Here is a 24,021-nt window from a genome sequence, read left to right on the forward strand (position 1 = left end):
GTCAGTCGTTTGAGATATAATACATTTTCTGTAAATTTACACTACTGGCCATTAAAATTGCTACACCACGACTATGACGTGCTACAGACGCGAAATTTAACCGACAGGAAGAAGATGCTGTCATATGCAAAAAATTAGATTTTCAGAGCATTCAAACAAGGTTGGCGTCGGTGGCGACACCTACAACGTGCTGACATGAGGAAAGTTTCCAACCGATTTCTCATTCACAAACAGTAGATGACTTGCATTGCCTGGTGAAACGTTGTTGTGATGCCTCGTGTAAGGAGGAGAAATGCGTACCGTCACGTTTCCGACTTTGATAAAGGTCGGATTGTAGCCTATCGCGATTGCGGTTTATGGTACCGCGACATTGCTGCTCGCGTTGGTCGAGATCCAATGACTGTTAGCAGAATATGGAATCGGTGGGTTCAGGAGGATAATATGGAACGCCGTGCTGGATCCCAACGGCCTCGTATCACTAGCAGTCGAGATGACAGGCATCTTATCCGCATGGCTGTTACGGATCGTGCAGCTACGTCTCGATCCCTGAGTCAACAGATGGGGACTTTTGCAAGACAACGACCATCTGCACGGACAGTTCGACGACGTTTGCAGCAGCATGGACGATCAGCTCGGAGACCATGGCTGCGGTTACCCTTGACGCTGCATCACAGACAGGAGCGCCTGCGTTGGTATAATCAACGATGAACCTGGGTGCACGAATGGCAAATCACAATTTTTTTGGATGAATCCAGGTTCTGCTTACAGCATCATGATGGTCGCACCCGTATTTGGCGACATCGCGGGGAACGCACATTGGAAGTGTGTATTCGTCATCGCCATACTGGCGTATCACCCGGCGTGATGGTATGGGGTGCCACTGGTTACACGTCTCGGTCACCTCTTGTTCGCATTGACGGCACTTTGAACAGTGGACGTTACATTTCAGATGTGTTACGACCTGTGGCTCTACCCTTAATTCGATCCCTGCGAAACCCTACATGCACGACCGCATGTTGCAGGTCCTGTACGGGCCTTTCTGGATACAGAAAATGTTCGACTGCTGCCCTGGCCAACACATTCTGCAGATCTCTCACCAACTGAAAACGTCTGTCAATGGTTGCCGAGCAACTGGCTCGTCACAATACCCCAGCCACTACTCTTGATGAACTGTGGTATCGTGTTGAAGCTGCATGGGCAGCTGTACCTGTACACGCCATCCAAGCTCTGTTTGACTCAATGCCCAGGTGTATCAAGGCCGTTATTACGACCAGAGGTGGTTGTTCTGGGTACAGATTTCTCAGGATCTATGCACCCAAATTGCGTGAAAATGTAATCACATGTCAGTTCTAGTATAATATATTTGTCCAATGAATACCAATTTATCATCTGCATTTCTTCTTGGTTTATCAATTTTAATGAGCAGTAGTGTAGATTGTGGGTTACAATATGTTCTCAGACTCACAGGATAGTTGTAGCAGAACTGGTTTATTTCAGAGTCTTGCCCTCCCTTGGATAAAGTTTTGCTGATATCCATGATTTGAAACCAACCTTGCGTCAACCATTTTTCTTCTGAAATGGAAGAACTTAATTTTTCCTTCTCCGCACCTAATTTAAGATACTGACTTTCGTCTCTGCTGTTTATCTAGTTACGTCTATTTGCCAAGCGTTTCTCTCACCTTGCACTCGGCTTAACAGTGCTGCTACATGTCATGTATCCATATGTTTGTATGTTTGACAAGATTTCGCATTTGCTTGTATGCTGCCGTTATTTAAACAATGCAGACGAGGCGGCAAATTTGAAAAGCACTCCTTAGTATATTTGGATTCGTGAGGAGGCTACTCCCGCTGTAGTGGCCCTCGGAAATTTCTATTTGCTATTCGAGTACTTTCCTTTCTCGTCCCGTTTAGAAGCCCATCAAATATTGTTTACTCATACCGCGCTCAAGTACAGTCCGCAATAACTTCCTCACAAACTTCGTCGAACTGTTCGATATTCTTCGCTGTTTCCTCATTGGCGATATACCATCTCATCAGAAGTGCATAGAATTCTCCTTGCTACGAGAGTAATTGAGCCTATACTGACTCAGCATTGTTTCATATGGGAACCGTAGAATTTTTAGTTTGTAATTAAGAGGGAACTTCGCAGAAACAGTTCAGTATGATCAACTCGTAGTTAAAAATCAATGTTTCATACTAAGTTTACTTTTATTATTGTTGTTAAGTTCTTCTGTTACCTTTAAATAAATTTAATTAAATCGTGCACGAGGTAGAGAACTACTTCTATTCAAAATTTAATATGGTCAGCAGCAGTAGCTAAGCGGTAAGTAGAAGTAACTTTCGTATTTGTGAAAAAAACCAATTTCAATACATATATTCTGTTTAAAGTCCAAGCAAAGTGGTTGGCCCAATTAAAAGTCCTGAAACTTGATGTTTGGACAGCTTGTCGGAGATATACTTCGTAACAGGCTGAAAGTATCGAGCTGTCGGAATACTCGGCGGGTTGGCTTCAGGTACATTCTGCGTACAACTCGTTGGCGTAGTTTGCTCGTGCGAGTACACAGTAAGTGTGACTAGACTAGATGATGATATAGAGATAAACGAGGAAGTTTATATTTAATAAGCTATCACAAGAATTCAAAAATCTTAGGAGTAATCCACGCGCTTACAAATCGAAACTGAAGAATTTCCTCGTGGTTCACTCCTTCTATTCTGTCGAGGAGTTCCTTGAAAAATTAAGGTGATCCTTGTTGTATTGTTGATGGCTTGACTTTTTTCGGGCTCATAAGCATTTTATTTTTATCTATTATGACGTTTACGTTGTAATTTCATGTACTAACACGTTCCATGACCTTGAAAATTTGCTCCTCATTTTGGTCCTACGGAACTTGAAGTGTAAAAAAATAAATAAATTGAACAAAAATCGATAAACATCACGTGTAATACTTCTAACATTTTATATGTCTAAATAAAGCCACGACCCAATACTTCAATATAAATAATACTACACTTAATGTATAACCTAATAATCTAAAAGTGTAGTTTTTAGTAGCAAGGTCAGAATTCCTGTCGTCTTTTTTTTTTTGCAATAGCAGAAGCTCACTAAGTAACAAGTTTACTGTAAGTGAGGCGCAAATACTGCTGACGTAAAAGTCGCACAAAATCGACGAAGCCGGCTTGCACAAGGTGAGGTACTTCACACATTCACACGAAAGAAAATTAAACCAAAGAATAGTACGTTTGTTTGCATAGCCATCTTCCGCAACAGCTCTTAAAATTGTTACTATAGGTTCTCAGTCGTGAGCTGACTACAATTTATTTCAAAAGAATTGTTTTTAATTAAATTGCAGTCTACTCAAGACGGATAAACTACAGTAACAGACACAAAAGAAAATTAAAAGCATCAAACACCTGGGTAAGGCATCCAGAAATTGGTGTCGCTCGAAGGAAAGGTGCGAACTCACCCAGAATGCCGTAAAACTGTAATCGACAATGTTTTGACCATTTTGAAGCGTTCAGCGGCTTTTTGAAGGAAGAAAGAGCAAGATTATACTCTGACATTTCGATACAAAGATCGTCAGAGACCGTGCAGTATATGCCTGGTGAGGGTACGAGAAGAAAGCTTGGCCTGTCTAAGGTCCTATCCCGGCATTCACCGGGAGAAATGCAGGGAAACCAGAGAAAGCAGAATCGAATACAAGTCTCTTAAACACTTAGTCGTCGAAGTGCGTTTGGAAGAAATCAGATTGTGAAACTCTGGTAGTTAGGGTGCTTATTCCAGCAAATAGATCTTCGTTCGCCGGCCGCTGTGGCCGAGCGGTTGTAGGCGCTTCAGACCGGAACCGCGCTGCTGCTACGGCTGCAGGTTCGAATCCTGCCTTGGGCATAGATGTGTGTGATGTTCTTAGTTTAGTTAGGTTTAAGTAGTTCTAAGTCTAGGGGGCTTAGAGCCATTTTGAAGACCTTTGTTCGGCGGCAGGGCAAGCGGGAGTTGTGGAAAGAGGGGTGGAGGGCCGAGGATTGATTTGATACCAGTACCGCTACACAGCTGATTACTATTTCCATGGTTTCCTCGTAATCTTAGCATGACTGAAAAGACGAGCGTCTCACATCACTGAGGTAAACTGAAAAATCTAAAGGTATTTCTCGATAGATAGTTTTCTAGATAGATACTATCCATAATAGAACATCACTGTGAAGTCAAAGAAACTGTAGATATTCATCTATATGGATGAAGGTTCGTATCACACTACTGTAAGTATGATATAAGGAGCAGATAGGGGCAGGAGATGACTATGAGACGTGGAATGAGGCCCTAGGCCACAGACCTAAATACATATTGTCTTAAACAGAATCTTGAGTACTGCATGTCAGTAACAGACTTAAAATGTACACAATAGCTGTTCTTATTCTGTACAGGCACCCAACAGGAAATGTCTTAAATTTCATTCAGCAATTGAAGAGAGGGTAGTTATAAGACGTAGCAGTAACAAATGAGAAGTGATTGTACATGGAGCCTCCAATGTTGATTACATACTTAACAATTATAAGAATTTTACGAGTTACTGACGTCCACCTATGGTTTGTCCCCCACAGCATTCTCAGCAAGAACAGACGGACATAGCCGGCCGAAGTGGCCGTGCGGTTAAAGGCGCTGCAGTCTGGAACCGCAAGACCGCTACGGTCGCAGGTTCGACTCCTGCCTCGGGCATGGATATTTGTGATGTCCTTAGGTTAGTTAGGTTTAACTTGTTCTAAGTTCTAGGGGACTAATGACCTCAGCAGTTGAGTCCCATAGTGCTCAGAGCCATTTTTTTTAACAGACGGACATAATTTATTTCTGACTCGAACGGTCCTTGATGAAAGAGATAAAAAACTCGATAGTAAATTATTTACCTGACCATGATGGTCAGATGGCAGTTATAAGGAATCTGCATCAATCAGGTTAACTGGCGAAGTGAAAAGTACGGTTTTGGGAATCATAAACAATGACTCGGTTACACTACTGAGAAAGAATTAAGAGGATGAACAATGGGAAAAAGTTCACCAAAAAGATACAATAAATGATAAATTTAATCTTTTCCTAAAAGTATTCGTACAACAGAATGAATTCAGTTTACCTTCTTAGCTAGTCGGTACAGTTGCAAGTAAACCGCGAGAAATGGTATCTGATATCTGGGAACAAAGTATCTTGTACCGGTACGAGGCAAGTTCATTTAACGCAGAAGAATGACAGTATCAAGACTCAAGTAGTCCATACAAGCAATACTGCAAAATTCTTCATTGCGTCATCAAAAAACCATGCAATGTGGATAAATTCAAGGAAGAACTTTAAAGCAATTTATAGCGCTGTAACCAGGAAACGATTAATTTACTATTCAGTTCAATAATGACAGTAACAGCCAGACAGATTATGTGAAATTCAAATCATTGTACACTAAATACTATAAATTCTTTCTAACAGTAACTGAAAACATAAGGACAAGAATTGGACCACTGAAAGTAGATGTTAGACTACGTTGGACAGGCACTGCATGCTCTAAAACATGTCAGCTTAACCTTTAATCTGTAGCATACTGATATTATGCAGCTCCAAATAAATTAATTTTATTTACAGGCACCAGAAGTAGAGATTAATGGGCACACATCTGATGAGACTTGATGTATGAAGCTCCTAGGCATTAATCCGGACAATGAAATGAGGCAACGCAAGCTGACGGACAAGTGAAGCAGAAGATCATTTCTATCTGATTCGCAATCATAAATCTCTCTCCGACGGACGCGATTACTACCGTATTTCATGTACTTTCACTGAACATTGTACTATGTCATAATCTTCTGCGGTAATGCAGCTAATGTCAATAAAGTATTTATCCTAAAGAAGCATGCTATACAAATACCGTGTAAAGTTGATAACCGCACAGTGTGCAGCGCCTTGCACCTTGTACACAAGGTGTGACAAACTTGTACCAACAAACTTCAAGGGACTTTAGTGGGTTCGTTGAGGAGCACGTCGGGTATAGAACGCCATGCGTGGAAGCGTTATGCGACAACGATATAGAGCGTTGTTCTGGCGATCTCTTACCGCTAGGCCACACTTAGGCTGCTAAAATGAGTTTGTTCGCTGATGGACCGCACTTAGGGCATGAGCTTGAAACCTCTAAAGACGTCGAATGGCGTCGAACGCGTCCACGTGGATCACAGCAACACTGTGGAGCGTACGAACTCGTGTTTACTGTCGAAGAAGTGCAGTAACGGCAGGCGTTTGCACCTGTAGCTGCAAAGCATTGTAGTGTCGTAGGATGACGTTTCCAGACATGCGTTACAACCGCAGTCTGTTCAAGATACGCTCTACAACCACTCGAAGTTTGTCAATATCATTTTGTAGCACAACCTTTATAAATGAGCCAAAAATATTTTGGTCACTGCCCACCGCACTTAGGGCATGAGCTTGAAACCTCTAAAGACGTCGAATGGCGTCGAACGCGTCCACGTGTATCACAGCAACACTGTGGAGCGTACGAACTCGTGTTTACTGTCGAAGAAGTGCAGTAACGGCAGGCGTTAGCATCTGTAGCTGCAAAGCATTGTAGTGTCGTAGGATGACGTTTCCAGACATGCGTTACAACCGCAGTCTGTTCAAGATACGCTCTACAACCACTCGAAGTTTGTCAATATCATTTTGTAGCACAACCTTTATAAATGAGCCAAAAATATTTTGGTCACTGCCCACCGTGAGACGCAATATCACCTGCTGCCGTATCGAGCACGTGAGGGAGTAAGGAAAATATGGAAGCTGAACAGAGACAAATGGGAAATTATTCTAGTGACGATAGGAGGTGCAAACGGCGAAATCCGATAACATGAGCGACTTTGACAAAGGACACATTATTATGAACCACCGTCTCGAAACGATCTTCTCTGAGAAGGCGAAACTCGATCGCTGTTCGCGTGCTACTGTCGTGAGCATCAATGTAAAGCGAGTGAAGGACGGCGAAACCACGAGTAGGCGACGAAGTGTTGGACGTCCACGTCTCACCACAAAACGCAGCAAGTTTATATTATTTTAACTGTCGCGAACAAAAATACATGTTGTTGAGGATAAGAGGAAGTTGTGTCCCACTACCATCTTGCCCGCAGGTGTCAAGACCATCAGTACTTGCCAGACAGCATTTTACTTAACTATATTACTTGACCTGTAAATCTTTCTATCGCTCTTTATGATCTCACTTATCACCGAGACCATTTTAGCGTCACAATCCATCACCCACAACTTAAACACTAAAGAGCCAAAGAAACTGGCACACGTGCCTCATATCGTGTAGGGCCCCCGTGAGCATGCGGAAGTGCCGCAACACCACGTGACATGGACTCGATTACTGTCTGAGGTGTGCTGGACGGAATTGGCACCATCAGTCCTGCAGCGCTGTCCATAGATCAGTAGGAGTACGAGGGGGGGGGGGGGGGGAGATCTCTTCTGAATAGCACGTTGCAAGGCATCCCAGATATGCTAAAAAATGTTCATGTCTGGGGTGTTTGGTGGCCAACGGGAGTGTTTAAACTCAGAAGACTGTTCCTGAAGCCATTCTGTAGCAATTCTGGACATGTGGGGTGTCTCACAGTCCTGCTGGTATTGCTCAAGTCCGTCGAAATGCACAATGGACATGAATGGATGCAGGTGACCAGACAGGACGCTTACGTACGTGTCACCTGTCAGAGTCGTATCTAGACGTGTCAGGGGGTCCCATATCACTCAAACTGCACACGCCCCACACCGTTACATAGCCTCCACCAGCTTGAATAGTCCCCTGCTGACATGCAGGATCCATGGATTCATGAAGGTTGGCTCCATACCCGTACACATCCATCCGAGCGATACAATTTGAAACTAGACTCGTCCGATGACGCAACATGTTTCCAGTGATCAACAGTCCGAAGTCGGTGTTGATGGGGCCAGGCGAGGCATAAAGCTTTGTGTCGTGCAGTATCAAGGGTACACGAGTGGGCCTTCGGCTCCGAAATGGAATGGTTCGCACGCAGACACTTGTTGATGACGCCGCACCAAAATCCGCAGCAATTTTCGGAAGGGTTGCACTTCTGTCACGTCGAACGATTTTCTTCAGGCGTCGTTGGTCCCGTTCTTGCAGGATCTTTTTCTGGCCGCAGAGATATCGAAGATTTGATGTTTTACTGGATTCTTGATATTCACGGTACAGTCGTGAAATGGTCGTACGGGAAAATCCCCACTTCATAGCTCCATCGGATATTCTGTGTCCAATCGCTCGTGCGCCGATTATAACACTTAAATCTTGATAACTTGCCATTATAGCAGCAGTAACCGACCTAACAACTGCGCCAGACGCTTGTTGTCTTTTATAGGCGTTGCCGACCGCAGCGCCGTATTCTCCCCGTTTACCTATCTCTGTATCTGAATATGCGTGCCTATACCAGTTTCTTTGGCGCGTCAGTGAACATCATAGGTCAGTAACTATGACCACAGCGGCACCATCACATTATTTTTCCCATTGTTTCAAACTCCTCTAACAAATCGAATTGGATGCTAAGAGGTGGAGGTGTGTCCATCCACAGAGGAGCCCTGCTTCGGGGAAATGGGCGGGTGACACCGTCGGCAGTGCGAGCTGAGCGACTCGAACGCGGCGAGGAAGTGTCGGCGAGTGGCGGGAGGCGGGAGTGCGGGCCCGCAGCGGGAAGCCCGAGCTGTTAGGCGCGCTCCGCGGAGCACAGATTGTCACGTAGCGGCGCTCGCGGCAAGGACGTTGGCCCCGCGACTCGACACCGCTCTCTGTCGCCAAGAGGGAAGAGCGTGTTCACCGTGACCTATGCTTGCGTCCGTCCAATGCCGCCAACTTGATTCAGACAAGCATTTTTCTCGGCACTATCCCGCTATCCCATATCCACGGCAGCCGAATGTTTGCTTATGGTGGACATGTCACCAAAAACGTCACTACCACAGCGGAAGTATCGAAAAAAGCCAGTTTAGGGCAGGGTTGCTCAACCTGCGGACCGCATGCAGCCCAAAGCAAGTGCGAGTGCAGCTCAAGAAGTGAGCAACTGTTAAAAAAATTCCATTAAATTCCGTTTATGATAAATTGAAATTTTCAATTTGGAACTCTCATCACACGACGCTGTTCTCTCACTGGCCCATCCTGTTCTTTACGATGCTATCCTTACTATACTTGAATCCTCAGCCTCGTTCTTATAACGGTCCAATCCGTCAGACGTCCTTGTGTATTATCTTTCGGCTACTTCAGATGTAGGTCTAAGGCGCTGCAGTCGTGGACTGTGCGGCTGGTCCCAGCGGAGGTTCGAGTCCTCCCTCGGGCATGAGTGTTTGTATTTGTCCTTAGGATAATTTAGGTTAAGTAGTGTGTAAGCTTAGGGACTGATGACCTTAGCAGTTAAGTGCCATAAGATTTCACACACACACTTTAGATGTAACAGCGAAATTAGAGACTTAGAGACGTATAATGAAAACATTTTCAAGAAATATAAGGAAATTCTGTGTTATTTCTGTGCAACTGTGATAAATAACCTCTCTCACCGTAGTTCACTATAAGTCGGTAACTGCTGCCAATTTTTGTTGTCTTAACAGTACGTAATTATGTTATAACAGGTTTCGTTTCATATTATATCCACTGCTACAAATGAGAAACGCATTTGAACTTCAACCTCTCCGTAATTATATACTTATATGGATATGGTGTCTGTTGTTTCGGACATGTCCGAAAGAACAGACACCATATCCACATAAATATATAGTTCTGGAAATACCGGCTATGACCTTCTTCTTCTGTGCGAATGCACACATATTACCCCAACTCTTACGGGACTTGGTAAGAATGTCTTCCACGAGTAATGAGTGTGTTGGATAAGGACACTACGAATGTAGTGTGTGGACATATAACGTAAGAATGTGGGTCTCGCGGAAGGCGTGCGCTAGATAGTCCCTGCAGTCGCATTATCCTCGAAGGTATTAATATACAACTCTAATTTCCTCTCCGTAATTGGCTTTCACGAAATCTTTCTATTTACGTGTGCAATTTCTACCATACCACATAATCCGTACAAATCGAAATGTGTGAGTACTGCACGTGATAGAGGAAGCTGCTTCCCTTGCCCTTCGTCCCTCCGCAGCAATCGTCATAACTCATTATTCACAAAGTGGTTGTACACCCTGGCCGCAACAACTTGGTCCCTGTCTCCAGTCGGTACTTCTCGGTAGATTTCGGGACTAGATTTGACTGCTGACTGAGGCGAGATAACCAGACAGAAACCTACTTATCAGTACAATGTTTCATACAATAAATACGTACCAAATGAAACTGAAATTATGAGAACCACAAGTGAATGCAAACAATTTTTTGGTAAGTTGGCCAAACACAATCCTAATGACAGGGTGAAATACGCAGCCATAGTTTTTAATTTGTGCAAGAATTTGAAAATTGATTTCAAGATTTTCGAAAAAACAATTTGTATTTATGTGACACCTTTTACACACGATGTAGATACGTTGCGAGAAGATTTTCAAATGGAATGCGTGGAGTTGCAGTCTGACATCAATTTAAAAGAAAAATATGATAAAGTGAAATCTCATATTTAAAATGTCAAATTAATTCCATCTTGATTTTTTAGAATAAATAATCGTAAATAAATAAATTACTGAAATGTTTTAGCTATATACCCCTGGCCGTCCCCTTTTTTTCTATGTGTTCAGTCGTTGATGTTAGTGTTAAGTACATTATGTTCGGCCCAAAAATTCTGGTCTTCTGATGTGGCCCAGGTAAGCTAAAGGGTTGGACACCCCTGTTGTGGGATGGCAGGCATAGATGTGAAGAGGTTACGATGTGCTTGTTGCGCAATACGTCGATCCTCTCTTGTGGTGGTGAAACGTGTTCCATCAGAACGATGACTGTTTTCCTTAAGGTTCCACTGCCGCCCAACATCCGGCCACTGTCACATCCAAATACTCCACAGATTTGGATATTGCACAATTTTACCAGCCAGCCAACTGGAGATTCACACTGAGGCCCGTTTCAAACTCTGTCATGTACTTTAGCAAGCTGCTAGAGGAACCAAAGTAAAATGATGCAGCCCATTGATAAAAATTAAAGTGTATAGCAGTGTAAAATCGTGTACCACGCAAAACGAAAAAAACTTATTGTATGTATACAATACCAATTACTCACAACCAATGACTCACAACTGAAATCCGTCAACTCACACAAATATCTAGATGTAACAACTTGTAGGGCCGCAAATTCGAATGACCATATATACTCAGCCATATGCAGAGCAGGCAACTGACTTCTCTTTGTAGGTAGAATACTAGAGAAATCCTATAGTCTACACAGAAGATAGTGTATAAAAAACTAGTGCCACACTTCTGTTATGTGCATAAAGCAAAAGGTATGTGTGTACATATATATGTCCAAGATCTCCTCCCAAATTCCTGGACTGATTTCGAGAAAATTTGACACAGAAGCATCAGGCCTCATGAATTTATTACCTCCCAGTTCCAATGGGAGGGGATATACAACCTGAAAAGTGTTTTTCCAGCACCTGGCATATGGGCAGCCTTATGTGACAGACATGTTTTGTGGGAACAGTATAAGCCTGCCAAATCAATCTGCTTTGCAGGGCAGTCTATATGTCAGGGGTAAGAAATGGAATCCAGTACCTGACATGTAGGCTACCCTGCATGGAAGGTGTGTTGTGTTGGAGTATTACTGAATTGCTTTATTAACCTACTTCGTGGCAGCCTGTATGTATGGAGCAAATAAATGACCTTCAAGCACTTGATGTTTCGCCTGTCCTGCAGGACTGCATGTTGTGGGAGCAGTATCATTCTGCTTTATTGAACAGTATTGCAGAAACTACATGTGCTGACGAGAATGGCTCAGGCAGGCTGAGATGGATACAGGAGAAGATGGATAGACCAAGGAGGACAAGGAAATGGACAGAGGGAAGGATGTGGAGATGTATGAGGCAGGTGAAAGGTGTAGAGGGTTGGTGAACAGGTAGAAAAGGCAGAGGGGGAGATGGAGACAGAAAGAGGAAGGAGGAGCTGGAGATGGAAAGAAAAAGGCAAAGGCTGAGATGGACAGAGGAGGGAATGCACAGAGAGAAGGAACAGGAGGGAATTAATGGGAAGGGATAGTCAGAGAGATGGGGTAAGAGGGTATGGATAGAGAGTGGGGGAATGAGGGAATGGAGAGAAAGTGGGGGTGGGCAAGGGAAGGAAGAGAGGGACTGAATAGAGAGGATGGACAGAAACAGGGGTAGTAGGCGACTGACAGAGCGTGTAGGAGCAGGAGGTGGACATAGAGTGTGTTGAGGAGGCAATGGACAGAGACAGAGGTAAAGGAGGTGATGTACAGGGAATGAATAGAGAAGAGCATATTCGCAAAGAGGAGAGAAAGAAAATCTTGGCAAAGAAAAAGGAGGTGGAGGATATGGCCAGAGGAAGGGGAGGAAGATAGGTCAAGAAGAGGGGTGGAGGAAATGGACAAATAGAGGGGGAAGGAGAGATGAAGACAGTGGGGAGAATGTAACAGGCACAGAGAGAGAGAAGTGGGAGGATGAAGTGGACAGGCAGATGGAGGCAGAGGTGGACACAGGGAGAAGCAGGAGGAGGTGTGTTCAATATATGTGTCAAATGCTCACTCAGGCGAATCTGTGGGAAAAGGATAGTCCCCGAATATGGCTCAAGTGTTTGTGAAATGTATCACATAGGACTAACTGGGGATATCGAACGTATACAACGAAGTGCAGCAAGAATGGTCACAGGTTTGGCTCACCCATGTCAGAGAGTCACGGAGATCTGCAAAACCTTAACTGGCAGACATTAGAAGTTATACACGAACTATCCTGTGAAAGCCTGGTTAGGAAGTTTCAATAACGAGCTGTCAGTGATTAATCTAGGAATATACAGGATGGGCCAAAAGTCAAAAAGAGGTTATAACTGTGAATAGTTTTGTGTTTCATTAGTTTCCATTGATATTAAACGGATATGAATTTTTGCACGGTCAGTCTCCGTCCTTGCCCTGTCAGAATCTGAAACAAAAGAAAGGAGGAAGGAATTATTAAAAGAGTTATTCACCAGTATAAAGCACTCCGTCTTCAGGCCACAAGTGGCCCATCGGGACCATCCGACAGCCGTGTCACCCTCAGGTGAGGATGTGGATAGGAGGGGCATGTGGTCAGCACACCACTCTCCCGGTCGTTATGATGGTTTTCTTTGACTGGAGCCGCTACTATTCGGTCGAGTAGCTCCTCAACTGGCATCACGGGGCTGGGTGTACCCCGACAAATGCCAACAGCGCGCGGCGGCCCGGATTGTCACCCATCCAAGGGCTGGCCACGCCCGAGAGCGCTTAACTTCGGTGATCTGATGGGAACCGGTGTATCCACTGCGGCAAGGCCGTTAATTCATTCACTGGTATAAACCATCCTTAAATTTTGGCCCACCCTGCACCCTACCCCTTTAGTATTGGCCCCAAAGGGATCACGAGAGCATCGCGTTTAGACATCGCTCTTTACGAGCAGCGCAAGACTATAATTTCGTCCCTTACTCTCGTCCATTCAGGAATCGTAAGTAGGGAGAACGACAATTTGTAAGCCTCAGTACGACATTTGATTCCAATGTTCTTGTAGTGATCATTTCGCAAGACTTATGTGCAACAAAATTACACGTTGCAGGAGTCTAATTAAAACGTTTGCTCTCGGAATTTTAACAGTCAGCGTCTCTGTGACGGACATCGCTTCTCTTGAAGCATCCTCCACTGAAGTTTGATGAACATCTTCATAACGCTCTCGGGCATGCCAATCAATTTTATACTCTTGCCACACATCTATATCTACAACTACATAGCCACCGTACGGTGCGTGGTGGAGGATACCTTGTACAACTACTAGTCACTTCCTTTCCTGTTGCACTCGCAAATAGGGCGAGGGAAAAAAGACTGTCTATATGCCTCCGTGTGAGCCCTAATTTCTCGTATCTTATGTTCGTGGTCTTTATTCGCACTGCGTGGTGGCGGCAGTAAAATCGTTCGGCAGTCACCTTCAAATGCCGGTTCTCCAAATTTTCTCAATAGTTTTTCTCGAAAAGAACGTCACCTCCCCTCCAGGGATTCCCATTTGAGTTCCTGAAGCATTGCGTAACACTTAATAAAGTGTTGTTCTAACCTACCGGTAACAAATCTAGCAGCCCGCCTCTGAATTGTTTCGATGTCTTCCTTCAGTCCGACGTGGTACAGACCCCAAATATTTGAGCAGTACTCAAGAATAGGTCGCACCAGCGTCCTATATGTGGTCTCCTTTACAAATGAACCACACTTTACTAAAATTCTCCCAATAAACCGAAGCTGACCATTCGCCTTTCCTACTACAGCTTTCAATTGCTCGTTCCACCTCATCGTCTTGCAACGTTACACCCAGATTTTTAAACGACTTTACTTTGTGAAGCAGGACACTAGTAATGCTGTATCCGAACATTACAGGTTTGATCTTCCTACTCATCCGCATTTACATTTTTCCACATTTATGGCTAGCTGACATTCATCATACCACCTGGAAATTTTGTCTAAATCGTCTTGTACATTCCTACAATCACTCAACTTTGACACCTTACCATACAACACAGCATCGTCAGCAAACACCCACAGATTGCTGCCCACCCTATCCGCCGAATTATTTATGTGTATATAGAACAACAGCGGTTCTATCATACTTCCCTGGGGAACTCCCGACGACACCCTTGTCTCTGATGAACACTCGCTGTCGAGGACAACATACTGGGTTCTATTATTTAAGAATTCTTCTAGCTAGTCACATATTTGTGAACTTATTCCATGTGCGAATAACAAGATTCGCAAAAGTAACAAAGCCGTTATCACGTTGTATGACCATCTGAAGCATCGTTCGACGAATCTGCCTTGTGATCCTACCTGTTTGCTAGCCTCCCGTAACAAAATCTTCCTACACTGTGTATTAAAACAAGTAACAAAAATGTAAGAAACATGGGCAATGATGTGATATAAACGCCACTTTTCTTGAGTGTTGCACCTCTGGGACTCTTAGTAGTTATTTGTTTATTTATTTATGCATTTGTTACACCTGAACATGAGCACAATACAATGCTATTAGTTATACTAATCATTACAATAGGATAACTAATGATTACGAATTGAAGGAAATGACTAGTAGTCATTACAGTAGGATAAAGTGTTGTGCCCTGGAACACTTCTCATACTTTCGCCTCTAGGCATCCCTGTAACAGAACCTAAATGTATTTTCTTACTCCATTTTTAAATCATAGCACGGTTTTGTGCGCTGCATTTTTTTCTGAAATTATAAAAATTATTGCGTAAAAGTAAAGAGTTTCCAATGTGAGAAAATCTTTCAAGGTACAACCTACGAACAAATAATGTATTAAATTTTTTTAAATCTACAGCAATCGAGAACATCTTGTCGTATTGCCTTTAACAACCAAACTTATATTATCAGTCTACAACACACCAGTAATCATTAGGAGAAATCAAATTAAGTAGAAGTTTTATCAAAAGCCAGTTGCAAGTTAAAAACGTTTTGAAACAGAAGCTATTCCATTTTAAAGCCAGGTAACTCAGTTATTTTGCAAATATCACATGTTCATGGCACAAGAGGTTCTTCCATCTGAAGGTGCAAGATGCTGCATGACAAACAAAATAAGGCTTAACCGTCCAAACATTCAACAACTAGTTTAAAAAAAAGTACATAGAATTTTATTCAGCAGAAAATGCTATAACTGAAAATCAACAGTATATTCCAGATAGCTGTAATATATGATGCAGTATTGAAATGTGTGGCCGGCCGCTGGTGGCCGAGCGGTTCTAGGCGCTTCAGTCTGGAACCGTGCGACCGCTACGGTCGCAGGTTCGCATCCTTGTTAAGTCCCACAGTGCTCAGAGCCATTTGAACCATTTTTTTGAAATGTGTGGAAGTCAGTATATTTATAAACGCTGCACAAAACACAACCTGTTGTCTCACAACAAAAACGGTAGAAATTGCTGGAAAGTGCTTATCGCGATCTCTAGTGCGCATTTCTGAAATCGGTCATCAGACTGAAACCCCGACCAGGAAACATCATTTGTCCTACATCCACATCTGGATGCACTGTCAAATGTTCAAAAAAAAAAAATGTTCAAGTGTGTGTGAAATCTTAAGGGACTTAACTGCTAAGGTCATCAGTCCCTAAGCCTACACACTACTTAACCCAAATTATCCTAAGGACAAATGCACACACCCGTGCCCGAGGGCGGACTCGAACCTCCGCCGGGACCAGCAGCACAGTCCATGACTGCAACGTGGATGCACTGTCCTCTAGGTACAACACCCTCGCCTGAATAATAATAATAATAATAATAATGAATGATGTGTTAGAAATGCCAGTCTAACAGACTGTGTGTTAGGTAATTTTCTCATTAAGCTCTTGTCAAATGTTACTAATGACATCTAACAGACATGTTAACAGGAAGATAGCATTTTTCTAGATTTCCAGGAAGCATCTGGCACAGTGCCCCGTTACAGGGATGTCTTCTCTGAAAGTGTTACAAGTCGAACAGCCGAAAGTCCCTTCTTCTGTGCAAGAATTACATTTTCCTAAGATTCTTCCACTGAATTTCAACCTGTGATCTGCTTTCCCCAAAACTTGTTTTATGTTGTCTTAACACTTTGATCGCTTCCGATCGTTACTTCCAGGTATTTTACAGTTTCCAATGGTTTTGCCTAATGGTAATTCATCTATCGGCCTACTTACGCACCATGTATCACATTTATTTACTTCGAGATCAACTGCCAGTACATAGAGACCGAGCGCCGACTGTCGATTCTCTGCAAGAGGTTGTTCTTATTTCAAAGTTGTTTATGCCCGCTACTTTCCTAACTGCTTGTATCAAGAGTTCTTGGAACGATTACATAGACGTTGTAAGAGAGGACACAAATATAATAGACTGGTCCTTATCTTTGTTCCATCTTGCGACAAAATGGCAATGTCTTGTCGATCTGCGGCATGATATTGTGAATCGTACCTTTTGCGTCACCGAACTGATAGCATGTCGTGTACTATAAGCGAGCTTTACGAGGCCATTGTTTGGAAATACCTGACCTCATGCGTCAGACCACTTTATGTGTTAGGTAATTTACTAGCGCCACTGACCTCGTCGTCCATTTCCTCAGAAAGAAGAGGTTGTTGTATAGGAGTGTGCAAAGTAAATTGCTTGGTGCCTTCGCAGACGATGGTAAAGACGATCGTTAAAATACTATATTGCCCAGGATCATTATGAGAAACGAGGAAATGGCAAAAGTTACGACGAGCCTGTCTACTCTAGCAGCAATTTCTTGGTCAGAAGGGGACAGCTTATGTTCTGACCATTATTCTTCTCATAACTGAGATATACCTATCACCTGTTGTTGCTTTCAGATATGAAAAGGTGTTCGATCATTTGCAACAAGGACCACCAACTGGCTATTAACTGCAATACTGTCCTTCACAGTCAACTCTAATCCATGTATCCACTCACTGATAACTGCAGCTAGTCTACACACAGATCCTAGCTGAGAGCTACAGAACAGTACCAATTAAGGCGCTGTTGAATACTTTGGAAATCTGTCAAGTGGACAATACCTTCCCGGCCATACTGATTTAGGTTTTCCGTGATTTCCATAAATCGCTCCAGGCAAATGCCGGGATAGTTCCTTTGAAAGGGCACGGCCGACTTCCTTCCCCGTCCTTCCATAATCCGAAGAGACCGATGACCTCGCTGTTTGGTCTCTTCCCCCAAACAACCCAACCCAACCCCAATACCTTCCGCTGCCTTCCACCATTATCTGGCTGAGTCCCATGGACCGTATGACAAAACAGTAGAAAAGGAAGCAGTGGGCGGGGGTGGGGATGAGGGATATGAGCGAAATGAATCACGTAAATCAGTCATTCAATATACAGGATTGGTTACGATTTATCTTCTAACTGAACACTGCCCATATCTTTAAAATATACAAAACATGCTAACACACGTGTGACTGTAGTTAACTGGGGACTCCAAAATACGGAGTAATGCACTACGGGAGATACATAAATGATAGAGGTGGTGCTTGCTCTAATGCTAATCTTGAATTGCGACTTTGTTGTTACCAGCCACTACTGACGTCATTCTGTGTGAACACCGCATACTTGTCGGTGCTACGGTGTTTGTTTACAGTTCCGATACGTGGCGTTGTAAGCAGTTGTAAGCAGAATGGCTACGACAGTGCAGTACACAGTCAGAGTGCCACTGATGTCAGATGTTTGCGGAGCGTGGAGGGGGTTGGGGGGGGGGGGGGGTTATGCTATAGGGAACATTCATCTGGGCTTCCACGGGACCTGTGATAGTAATAGAAGGCACCATGCCAACTGTGGACCACATGAACATGGTCACGGACCAACTGCACCATTCCATCTTTCATGTCTTCCCTGACGGCGATGCTATCTTTCAGCAGGATAACTGATAACTGTCCATGTCACAAGACCATAATCGTGCTACAGGATTTGAGGAGCACGATAGTGAGCTGATGCTGATGTCTTGGTCACAAAATTTGCTTGACCTGCCCGCATCTCGTGATCGTGCGGTAGCGTTCTCGCTTCCCACGCCCGGGTTCCCAGGTTCGATTCCCGGCGGGGTCAGGGATTTTCTCTGCCTCGTGATGGCTGGGTGTTGTGTGATGTCCTTAGGTTAGTTAGGTTTAAGTAGTTCTAAGTTCTAGGCGACTAATGACCATAGATGTTGAGTCCCATAGTGCTCAGAGCCATTTGAACCATTTTTTTGCTTGACCTGACTCTGATGCAACACATCTGATACACTATCGGGAGCCAACAAACGATTTGCCAGTAATTTACTGAAAATGCATGATCTCTTCATAGTCATCTGGTGTCTCTTACCTTCGAAAACTTACGAAGGACTTATTGAATTCAAGCCTAGAATTGCCGATGTTCCACAGGTGGACCAAAGCACCTTTAAACAAGCGGTCATAGTACGTATCCTGATACAAGCCAGACGAGAGTAGACATTATACAGTATAATTAAGTATAGCAAAGGGAAGTATTTTACAAAGTCCAAACGAGCTTTCAGCTTTACCAGAAAAATTATCCAGGCCATTTTTCAGCTATTGTCGGTTTATTTATCCCAGTCACTAATCCATCATTTGCAGTTCTACTTTCGCAACATTCCTTGAACCCCGCGCTTTAATAAAATAAAAGAACAAAAAGATGTTTCAAATGGCTCTGAGCACTATGGGACTTAACATCTGAGATCATCAGAACTTAGAACTACTTAAACCTAACTAACCTAAGGACGCCGCAAACATCCATGCCCGAGGGAGGATTCGAACCTGCGACCATAGCGGTCGCGTGGTTCCAGACTGTAGCGCCTAGAAACGCTCGGCCACAACGGCCGGCAAATAAAAGAACATTCTGAAAAATTGTATCTTAAATGATGTTACATTGAAAAAGAAACATAGACAAGAGAATCAGCTTTACACAAGGCTATGTTGTTATTCTCACTTTTATGGAAGGTTTTTTCTTTCTTCAGCGCTAACAAAGGACGACTTGTCGTAAATATTGCCGACGAGTTTCTTGACGCCTGGGAGTTAGAAAATGAAGCTGTGGATTTAGACGTCATCCGGGCTACGAAGTAATTGTCTTGTTACACAACTTCCTACACCCGATTCCTTGGGACGCTACACAACGACGCTTCCTCAATGACGCCATGTTTAACTTGTTCCCACGCGCGCTCATTCATTGTCTGAGATACATGCTACTTCTGCTGTCGTAAAAAAACGAGCAGGGACAGCCGGTTCGTGGGCCCTTGCTTTGTCTAGGCTACCCACGTGATGGCCACGTCTTTGCAATCCATTCCTTACAGAATAATGTTAGGGACGTACAGAAAACAGGTTTACTTTATAACAAGCTGAGAAGAGAGACATGTTTGTTGTTATTATTTGGGCTCACATTCAGGACGATGGTAGATGAAATTCCCGTCCGGTCATCCAGCTTTAGTCTGCCTGCGATTTCTCTAAACCCTTTAAGGTAAATGGTTGGTGCCTTTGAAAATTGGCCGGATTCCTTTCCCACTTTCCCCCATTCGAACTTGTGTTATGTTTCCAATGAATTCGTCGTCCTTATAATTGTTGATCGCGGAAAAATCGGACGAGCCATTCCACTCGTGTAGTACACGTTCTGAGAAGCAACAAAATGTTCAAATGTGTGTGAAATCTTATGGGACTTAACTGCTAAGGTCATCAGTCCCTAAGCTTACACAATACTTAACCTAAATTATTCTAAGGACAATCACACACCCATACCCGAGGGAGGGCTCGAACCTCCGCCGGGACCAGCCGCACAGTCCATGAGTGCAGCGCCCTAGACCGCTCGGCTAATCCCGCGCGGCGAGAAGCAACATACGTCCATTTTTTTTTTTTTTAGAAAAAGTGAATCACTGCCACACCACGTCTTCTTTTTTGTCTCTTTGTTGTACTACACCATCCGTTGTGCGAAGATGGACAGCGAATGCTTTCAGAAAATATATTGCATGCTGCATCCTTAGTTTTTACTCTCTCGGAATGAATTAATGGTCATTCCTATGACCTACAAAACCAAAAAATGCTTTAAATAAAGAGGTAATCGTGTGGAATCTACGCAAACATGATTCAACATTGAATGAGTATGAAAACTGTCTAGTGTAATAGGGTAACTGATCCTAACAGGTACTTGCTTTCTGTCTTGGGTCACGGTAAGTGATTTGCCTACGAAAGTTCTTCACAAAATCGCTTAGGAGTTGCAGTGTAAGTTTTCCAATAGGTTGGTCACAATTCAACTGAGGATAATATCTCATTTCATGGAGTTGTTTATACACTCTGAGCAAATACGACACATCTCGAAGAAATTATGTGTACGGGACGAAAATCGGTAGATGTGACATACATGTACGGACAAAAAAATGATTATTATTTTTTTTTTAAAAAAAGATGATTTATTCTAGAGAAAGAGTCTCACAAACTGCGCAACTCAATAGTGCATTATTCCACCTCTGACCCTTCTGCAAGCAGTTGTTCGACTTGGCATTGGTTTACAGAGTAGTTTGATGTCCTCCTGAGGGATATCGTGCCAAATTATGTCCAATTGTCACGTTCTAGCTTCAGAATCGGAGCTGGTTGGCGGGCCCTGCTTATAACGCTCCAAACTTTCTCAAGCGAGGGAAGATCTGATGATGTGGCAAACACGAAGGCAACCAGAAGAAACTCCCGCCGTTTGCAGGCGGGCATTATCTTGATGAAATGTGAGCCCAAGACGTATTGCAATGAAGGGCAACAAAACGGGGCGTACAATATCGTCGACATACCGCTCTGCTGTAAAGGTACCGCGGTTGACAACCGAGGGGGCCTGAAAGGAAATGGCACCCGAGACCATCGCTCTTGTTGTTGGGCGATATGACAGGCGACATTCAGGTTGGCACCCACAGCTGTCGGGACAGTCTCCAAACGCGTCTTCAGCCCGTACTCTAATTGGCTGGAGTAGGATTGTTTTCGCTGATGGGTCAATTTTCGAACTGACACTGATGACCAGCGAAGACGTGCCTGGAGGCAATTTAACTCTCGAACTGGATAGAATTTGGAGCGATATCCCTCAGGAGGACATCCAGCATCTCTCTCAGCCCGTGCCAAGCTGGTAACTGCTTGCATAAGGGCCAGGGGTGGACCAACACGTTATTGACTTGCTCAGTTTGTGAACCTCTTTCTCTTCAATAGACCATCCAATTTTTCTGAAAATGTAATTTGTTAGTCTGTACATGTACGTCACATCTACCGATTTCCGTCTCATTCGGATACTTTCTTCGTGGCGCGTCGTCTTTTCATCTTAGAGTGTATGTATGGGATTCTAAACTTCACTTTCTCTAAAACACAATGTGAGCCCACTCTTTTTTCTTTTCACCCAAACATGTTTTGACTCCTGTGCGTCATCTTCTTTATACCTCAGTTTTTATCTGTAAAAATATTATGCAAACCTCAAGGTCGTTTTTCTACTTTGGGCTTGTTGTTGTTGTTGTTATTGTGGCCTTCAGTCCTGAGACTGGTTTGATGCAGCTCTCCATGCTACCCTATCCTGTGCAAGCTTCTTCATCTCCCAGTACTTACTGCAACCTACACCCTTCTGAATCTGCTTAGTGTATTCATCTCTTGATCTCCCTCTACGATTTTTACCCTCCACGCTGCCCTCCAATGCTAAATTTGTGATCCCTTGATGCCTCAGAACATGTCCTACCAATCGGTCTTGTCAAGTTGTGCCACAAACTCATCTTCTCCCCAATTCTATTCAATACCTCCTCATTAGTTATGTGATCTACCAATCTAATCTACATCATTCTTCTGTAGCACCACATTTCGAAAGATTCTGTTCTCTTCTTGTCTAAGCTATTTATCGTCCACGTTTCACTTCCATACATGGCTACACTCCATACAAATACTTTCAGAAACGACTTCCTGACATTTAAATCTATACTCGATGTTAATAAATTTCTCTTCTTCAGAAACGCTTTCCTTACCATTGCCAGTCTACATTTTATATCTTCTCTGCATCGACCATCATCAGTTATTTTGCTCCCCAACTAGCAAAACTCCTTTACTACTTTAAGTGTCTCATTTCCTAATCTAATTCTCTCAGCATCACCCGACTTAATTCGACTACATTTCATTATCCTCGTTTTGCTTTTGTTGATGTTCATCTTATATCCTTCTTTCAAGACACTGTCCATTCCGTTCAACTGCTCTTCCAAGTCCTTTGCTGTCTCTGACAGAATTACAATGTCATCGGCGAACCTCAATGTTTTTATTTCTTCTCCATGGATTTTAATACCTACTCCGAATTTTTCTTTTGTTTCCTTTACTGCTACCTCAATATACAGATTGAATAACATCGGGGAGAGGCTACAGCCCTGTCTCACTCCCTTCCCAACCACTGCTTCCCTTTAATGCCCCTCGACTCTTATAACTACCATCTGGTTTCTGTAAAAATTGTATATAGCCTTTCGCTCCCTGTATTTTACCCCTGCCACCTTCAGAATTTGAAAAAATATTCCAGTAAACGTTGTCAAAAGTTTTCTCTAAGTCTACAAATGCTAGAAACGTAGGTTTACCTTTCCTTAATTTGTCTTCTAAGCTAAGTCGTAGGATCAGTATACCCCTGCCACCTTCAGAATTTGAAAAAATATTCCAGTAAACGTCGTCAAAAGCTTTCTCTAAGTCTACAAATGTTAGAAACGTAGGTTTACCTTTCCTTAATTTGTCTTCTAAGCTAAGTCGTAGGATCAGTATTGCCTCACGTATTCCAACATATCTACGGAATCCGAACTGATCTTCGCCGAGGTCGGCTTCTACCAGTTTTCCCATTCGTCTGTAAAGACTTCGTGTTAGTATTTTGCAGCCATGACTTATTAAACTGATAGTTCGGTAATTTTCACATCTGTCAACACCTGCTTTTATTTGGGATTGGAATTATTATATTCTTTTTGAAGTCTGAGGGTATTTCACCTATCTCATACATCTTGCTCACCAGATGGTAGAGTTTTGTCAGGACTGGCTCTCCCAAGGCCGTCAGTAGTTCTAATGGAATGTTGTTTACTCCCGGGGCCTTGTTTCGACTCAGGTCTTTCAGTGTTCTGTCAAACTCTTCACGCAGTATCGTATCTCCCATTTCATCTTCCATTTCCATAATATTGTCCTCAAGTACATCGCCCTTGTATAGACCCTCTATATACTCCTTCCACCTTTCTGCTTTCCCTTCTTAGCTTAGAACTGAATTTCCATCTGAGCTCTTGATATTCATACAAGGTGTTCTCTTCTCTCCAAATGTCTCTTTCATTTTCCTGTAGGCAGTATCTATCTTACCCCTAGCGAGATAAGCCTCTACATCTTTACATTTATCCTCTAGCA

This window comes from Schistocerca serialis, chromosome 1, assembly GCF_023864345.2.
Source record: "Schistocerca serialis cubense isolate TAMUIC-IGC-003099 chromosome 1, iqSchSeri2.2, whole genome shotgun sequence".
Lineage (NCBI taxonomy): Eukaryota > Metazoa > Arthropoda > Insecta > Orthoptera > Acrididae > Schistocerca > Schistocerca serialis.